Source organism: Phyllostomus discolor, chromosome X (assembly GCF_004126475.2).
Source record: "Phyllostomus discolor isolate MPI-MPIP mPhyDis1 chromosome X, mPhyDis1.pri.v3, whole genome shotgun sequence".
Classification (NCBI taxonomy): Eukaryota; Metazoa; Chordata; class Mammalia; order Chiroptera; family Phyllostomidae; genus Phyllostomus; species Phyllostomus discolor.
The window spans coordinates 39,130,567-39,138,040 of record NC_050198.1 but is presented as its reverse complement, the minus strand read 5'-3'; the positions used below and the strand labels follow the sequence as shown (position 1 = coordinate 39,138,040).

General features: G+C 43.4%; 1 non-coding gene across 1 annotated transcript; it reads left to right on the top strand.

Moving 5' to 3' along the window:
• The first annotated feature begins 476 nt into the window (after positions 1-476).
• LOC114505904 lies at positions 477-640 on the top strand. The gene has a single exon (XR_003685355.1). It is a non-coding gene; the product is annotated as a U1 spliceosomal RNA (small nuclear RNA).
• Positions 641-7,474: the final 6,834 nt, after the last annotated feature.

Sequence of the window (7,474 nt, the reverse complement as noted above, 5' to 3'; positions counted from 1 at the left end):
CACATACAGAGCCACAAAGTGGTGAAACAGGTTGCCCTGCCCTGGTGAATTCCTAAGACTCCGCCCCATACAACTTAATTGGTGTGCTGAGACAGGGAGTCAAGCAGCTCTACCTAATACACAGAAACAAACACAGGGAGGCTGCCAAATTGAAGAGACAAAGATATATGGCCCAAATGAAAGAACAGAACAAAACCCCAAAAGAAGAATTAAGTGAAACAGAGATAGCCAATCTGTCAGATGCAGAGTTCAAAACACTGGTGATAAGGAGACTCAGAGAACTCACTGAGTACAGCAAAAGCATAAGGGAAGGAATGAAGGCTACACTAAGTGAAATAAATAAAAATCCACAGGGAACCAACAGTGAAGGGGAGGAAGCCAGGGTTCAAATCAACGATTTGGAACAGAAGGAAGAAATAAACAATCAACCAGAACAGAATGAAGAAATAAGAATTAAAAAAAAAATAAGGAGAGAGATACTTACATGGCAGGGGAGATACCATGATCATGAAGGTGGTTTTCCTACAGTGAGGCTTATCCTTTGCACTCCAGATGTGCTGGCCCCTGTGATTTCCCCAAATGTGGGGAACTCAACTGCATAATTTGTGGTAGTGGGGGACTGCATTTGCCCCTCCCCCCCCCAAAAAAACAAGGAGAGAATAAGAAGATTCTGGGACATCTCCAAAAGTGCCAACATCTGAATCATAGGAATGCCCAAAGGAAAAGAGGAAGAGCAAGAAATGGAAAATTTATTTGAAGAAAAATGAAAGAAAACTTCCCTAATGTATGCCCTGGCTGGCGTAGCTCAGTGGATTGAGCGCAGGCTGCAAACCAAAGTGTCGCAGGTTCAATTCCCAATCAGGGTACATGCCTGGGTTGCAGGCCATGACCCCCAGCAAACGCACATTGATGTTTCTCTCTCTCTCTCTGTTTCTCCCTCCCTTCCCTCTCTAAAAATAAATAAATAAAATCTAAAAAAAAAAAAAAAACTTCCCTAATGTGGCTAAGGAAATAGACATACAAGTCCAGGAAGCACAGAGAGTCCCAAACAAGTTGGATCCAAAGAGGACCACACCAAGACACATCATTAATTAAGATGCTAAAGGTTAAAGATAAAAGGAGAGTCTTAAAAGCAGCAAAGAAGAAAAGAAGAGAGTTACCTACAAAAGAGTTCCCATAAGGCTAACAGATGATTTCTCAAAAGAAACTTTGCAGGCAAGAAGGAACTGGCAAGAAGTATTCAAAGTGATGAAAAGCAAGGACCTACAACCTAGATTACTCTATCTAGCTAAGCTATCATTTAGAATGGAAGGGCAGATAAAGTGCTTCCCAGACAAGGTAAAACTAAAGGAGTTCATCATGACCAAGCCATTATTATATAAAATGTTAAAGGGACTTATCTGACTAAAAAAAATAATAATAAAACTATGAACATTAAAATGACAACAAAGTGAACTATCAACAACTGAGTCTATAAAACAAAAACAAAAGTAAACTAAGAAACAACTAGAACAAGAACAGAACCATAGAAATGGAGATCACATGTGGGGTTATCAGTGGGGAGGAGGAGGAGGGAGAAGAGGGGAAAAGGTACAGGGAATAAGAAGCATCAATGATAGGTACAAAATAGACAAGGGGAGGTTAAGAATAGTATGGGAGCCCTGGCTGGTGTAGCTTGGTGCGTGAAGTGTCAGCTTGAGAACCAAAAGGTCACTGGTTCCATTCCCGGTCGGGGCACATGCCTGGGTTGCGGGCCAGGTCCCCAGTTGGGGGTGTGTGAGAGGCAACCATTTGATGTTTCTCTGCCTCTTTTTCTCCCTCCTTTCCCTTCTCTCTAAGAATAAATAAATAAAATATTTTTAAAAAATTAAAAAAAAAAAGACCTGGCTGGTGTAGCTCAGTGGATTGAGTATGGGCTGCAAACCAAAGTGTTGCAGGTTCGATTCCCAGCCAGGGTACATGCCTGGGTTGCAGGCCATAACCTCCAGCAACCGCACATTGATGTTTCTCTCTCTCTCTCTCTATCTCCCTCCCTTCCCTCTCTAAAAATGGATAAATAAAATCTTAAAAAAATAAAAAAAGAATAGTATGGGAAATGGAGAAGCCAAAGAACTTATATAGCATGACTCATGGACATGAACTTACGTAGGAGAACTGGTGGAAGGAAAAGGGGTACTAGCCAGAGGGGGGGCAAAGGGAAAAAATTGGGAAAACTGTAATGGCGTAATCAATAAAATATACTTTAAAAAACACTACTGCACTATGTTAGTCAGGATCGATCACCCCAGCCAGCACAGGAACACTGTCCCTTTTCTGTAATTCAGAAGCATGAGGAGCCTGAAGTGGCTGGGTGGCAGTATTAAGTTCCAGTCAATGGAATCATTGCTCTATCTCCTGGTGGAAGTATTCCTCCCTCTGGGACTATGATCTTCAGGCCTGCAGACCATAAAGTTACAGGAAAAGAAAGCAAACATTTTGCTAGTAGGTTACTAGAGTTAATAGTGAGTGATCCACTTGCATTCCCTCCCCTTGATTCATTGGCCCATGAATCCTGCCTATAGGAGAATCTGAACCATATATTGGGTACTGATTCACCCATACAGCCTTCTGAGGAACATTGCTCAGCCTTGCCAGCCCACCTAGCTGGCCCTGTAACTGAATCTCCAGAAGGTCACTCCACCTTTCCATCAAGCTGGCTGCTTTAGGATAGTGAGGGACATGGTAAAGCCTTTGAGTTCTATGATCATGGACACTTTGCCTCACTTCTTTTCTATGAAGTGAGCTCCTTCAGAGCAGTGTTGTTTGGAATACCATGAAGGTAGATAAGGCACTCTGTAAGTCCATGAACAGCAGTTTTGTCATAAGCATTGTGTGCAGGGAAAGAAAATGCATATTCCAGTTGAGTGTCTGTTCCAGCAAGAATAAATAGCTGCCCCTTCCATGATAGAATGAATACCATATACACTAATATTTAAAGTTTTTATTTATTTTTATTTTTTAAAAATATTTTTTTATTTATTTTTAGAGAGATGGGAAGGGAGGGAGAAAGAGGGAGAGAAATATCAATGTGTGGTTGCCTTTCACATGCCCCCAAATGAGGACCTGGCCCGCAACCCAGGCATGTGCTCTGATTGGGAATCGAACCAGCTTTGCAGGCCGATTGTCAATCCATTGAGTCACACCAGCCAGGGCAAAAAACTTAATACTTTCTTTGGTGAAGTTAATAAATAAGAAATTCACTCAGTTTTAAATAAGGAATTAACTCAGTTTTTTTCTCTGAAAATGTCTATTTCACTTCATTCTCAAGGATATTTTATGAGTTAGCTTTTGCTATGTAGTGAACTACCACCAAACAGTAAATTATTAACTCACAATTATGTGTGCCAGCAATTTCGGCTGGGCACAGTTGCATGGTCCCTCTTATGGTCTTGTGTGGGCTCACTCATGTAGTTGCTGTCAGCTGACAGACAGCTTGGCTGGAGTAACGGAGTGAGTGAGGCCTGTGTCTCCAGTGGACAAGTCCAAGTATATTCACATGGTGGTAGTCACAGAACTCCTGACAGCAGAAAGGGAGAAAGTCCTGATGCACATGTACTTTTTTAAAAAAGATTTTATTTATTTACTTTTAGAGAGAGGGAAACGGAGAGAGAAAAAGAGGGAGAGAAATATCGATGTGAGAGAGATAATGAATCGGTTGCGTATTACTCACCCCCAGCTGGAGACCTAGCCTGCAACCCAGGCATGTGCCCTGACTGGGACCAGAACCAGCAACTTTTCAATTTGCAAGCTGGTAATCAATTCACTGAGCCACACAATCCAGGACTGTACCTGCACTTTTTAAGCTTCATGCTTCTTAATGTCCCATTGGCCAAAGCAAATCACAAACCCAAGGCCAGATTTAACAGGGGAGAAATGGACTCCATCTCTTTTTTAAATTATATTTTATTGATTATGCTATTACAGTTGTCCTGATTTTTCCCCCTTTGCTCCCCTCTACCCAGCATCCCCTATTCCCTCAGGCAATCCCCCCACCACTGTTCATGTCTACAGATCATGTGTGTAAGGGCTACTCCCTTTTCTATACTGTACTTTACATCCCCATGGCTATTCTGTACCTACCTATTTGTACTTAATCCCCTCACCTCTCACCCATTCTCCCACACCCTCTTCTATCTCTTTATCTTTAACCTTTGGTATTTTAATTATTATTTTTTTTTAAAGATTTTGGGGAGGGAGAGAGAGAGGGAGAGAAACATCAATGTGTGGTTGCCTCTCGCACATCCCCTACTAGGGACCTGGCCCACAACACAGGCATGTGCCCTGACTGGGAATCGAACCAGCGACCCTTTGGTTCAAAGGCCCACACTCAGTCTAATGAGCTACACCAGCCAGGGCCTGGTACTTTAATTATTATGTGTCTTAGAGTGGGCCTCTTTGCATCCATCTTGTTTGGGACTCTCTGTGCTTCCTGGATTTGCATGTTTATTTCCTTGGCCAAATTAGGGAAGTTTTCTTTCATTATTTCTTCAAATAGATTTTCAATTTCTTGCTCTTTATCTTCTCCTTCTGGCACCCCTATGATGCAAATGTTGGATTGCTTAAAGTTGTCCCACAGGCTGCTTACATTATCCTGGGTTTTTTTTATTCTTATTTCTTCTTGCTGTACTTATTGGATGTCTTTTTCTTCCTTATGTTCCAAATCATTGATTTGATTCTCAGCTTCATCCACTCTACTGTTGTTTCCCTGTAAATTGTTCTTTATTTCAGTTAGTGTATCCTTTGTTTCTGACTGGATCTTCTTTATGCTGTTGAGGTCCTCACTAAGTTCCTTGAGCATCCTTATAACCAGTGTTTTGAACTCTGCATCTGATAGATCGCTTATCTCTCTTTTGTTTAGTTCTTTTTCCGGAGTTTTGATCTGTCTTTTCATTTGAGCCATTTCTTTGGCAGCCTCCCTATGTTTGTTTCTGTGTATTAAGTAGAGCTGCTATGAATCCCCTGTCTTGGTAAGTGTGGCCTAATGCAGTAGGTATCCTGTAGAATCCGGTGGCACAGCCTTCATTATCATCCAAGCTGGGTACTCGAGATGCACCCTTCATGTGGGCTGAGTACACCCTCCTCTAGTAGTTGAGGCTTGGTTGCTGTTGGCAGGTCAATGGGAGGGATTTACCCAGGTCAGTCAGCTGCAAGGACTGGCTGTGACCACTGACCACCAAACTCTGCCCTCCGTGGAGGATCAGCTGTGCAGCGGCAGGGTGGTGGCGCTCTGACGTCGTCTGTAGCTGTCCACTGGGTGCCCTGGCCCTGGGGTTTCCCAGGTGGTACAGGCCAAGGTCAGTCCCCACCTATATTTTGCCTGGGGCCACCCTGCCTGAGCTATTAAAGCAATCTGAGAATGCTGCTACTTGTGCTGAGCTTGAAGATCCCCAGGCAAAGCCAAGCTGTGAATCTAGGCTGCTAGTTCTGAGCCTGGGGCTCACTGAGGTCAGCTGCTACTTGTTTGAGAGGATTTAGGGAGTTGTGAAGCATGAACCAAGAACTGCCATTCACATAGAAAAGCAGCTTGGGTGGGCCTGAAAGTTGGGTGGGGTGGAGTGTCTGGGGATCTCCAAGGCAAGTCAAACAGCATTATGCAGGTTGATGGAATCTTGGATACTGCACCAGTTTGCTGGCTCTGTGGGTGGAGGGGCGGGGGACAGAAAAGCAACAATGGCCTCTGCTCACCTTGATGCAAGACATATCAGCCTTCCCCTGTACACCACTGGTGCCCCTCAAACAAACTCCTCGAGCCAGAGCCCAGAGGGAGTGAGTCAAGTAGGTCAGTCTGTGTGTGGGTTCTTTAAGAGGAACTGCTTGGGGCTCCAGAAGTTTCTTCCACTAATGCAATCCCCGCTGGTTTTGCAGCCAGAAGTTGTGGGGAGTTATCCTCCCAGCACTGGAGCCCTGGGCTGGGGGGCCTGGTGTGGGGCTGGGACTACTCACTCCCAAGATATCCATCCCAAAAAATTTTTAAAGATTTTATTTATTTATTTTTAGAGAGAGGGGAAGGGAGGGTGAAAGAGAGGGTGAGAAACATCCATGTGTAGCTGCCTCTCACTTGGCCCCCACCGGGGACCTGGCCCACAACTCAGGCATGTGCCCTGACTAGGAATTGAACCTACAACCCTTTGGATTGCAGGCTGGCACTCAATCCACTGAGCTACACCAGCCGGGGCTTAGTTGTAATTTTGATGTAGTTGTGCGAAGAAGCAAGCCATGTCTGCCAATGTTGCCATCTTGACCAGAAGTCCTTGGATTCTGAGGAGGAGTTCCAAAGTCACATTGCAAAAAGATGTGCATATAGAATGGGAAGAATTTATTATAATTTTTGTGATCTATCATAAATATTTTCATTGTATATAAAATTTAAGCCTGGCACTTACTTTTGTCAGTAAAGTGAGTATACTATTTCCTTGTTTTCTGGCTTCTGTAATTTGTACTAAGAAGCTGGCTGTCAGTCTAATTGTAGAACTATAAAGGCAATCTTTGTTTTTTCCCTCGTCTGATGGCTTTGATTTTTTTTTCTTTGTTTTTCCTAAGTTGTACGCTAATGTGCCTCAGTGAGGTTTTCTTTAGTTTTATCCTGCTTTGGGTTCATATGATTTTTAGAAACTGTGACTTGATGTCTGTCATGAATTTTGGAAAAATTTTACCCATTCACTCTTCAAATATTGTTTGTGCCGCATTCTTTCTCTCCCTTCCTTCTAGTACTCCAATAATAACTCCATTAGACTTTCTCTTTGTATTTTCTATGCCTTTTACCTCCTTTTACTTTGTATTTTACTATTGTTTACCTCTCCAATTTTTATTCTGCCTAATTTCTTCTGACCTAACTTCCAGTTCACTCATTCTCTCTTCAGGCCCTATTTAACCCACCCACTGAGCTCTTAATTTTGCTTACTCTATTTTATATTTCTAGAATTTTCATTGGATTCTTTTTGTAGTTTCAGATTGTCTGCTGAATTTCTCAATTTTGTTTTCTCTTTCCTAAAATGTATTAAATATAATTATTTTAATGTCTGATTAGGGACTTCCGGCAAGATGGAGGAATAGGTGGACGCACTGTACCTCCTCGCACAACCAAGAACAGAACCACAATAATTTACAACAATGATTTGCAGTCATAATATCAGAACTGTCAGAGGATTTATCTAAATGGAAGTCGGACAGCCAAGAAGTTGAAGTAGACCCGTACATCCAGACTGGTAGGGGACTACGAGCAGAGCCGAGCGAGCGGGCGCGGGGCTGGCGCGGGTCACAGGCTCGTGTAGGTCGGGGGAAATTTGGCGCAAAATCGGTGCGACAGCAATCTGGGACGCAAGAGCGCAGCGGTGTAGCGGTGATCCCTGAGTACGCAAGCAGCAGCTGGGGGAATCAGTGGGGCAGCGATTGGGGACCAGGGCAGAGCTCACGGCCCAGAAGCCCAGGGAAGTGT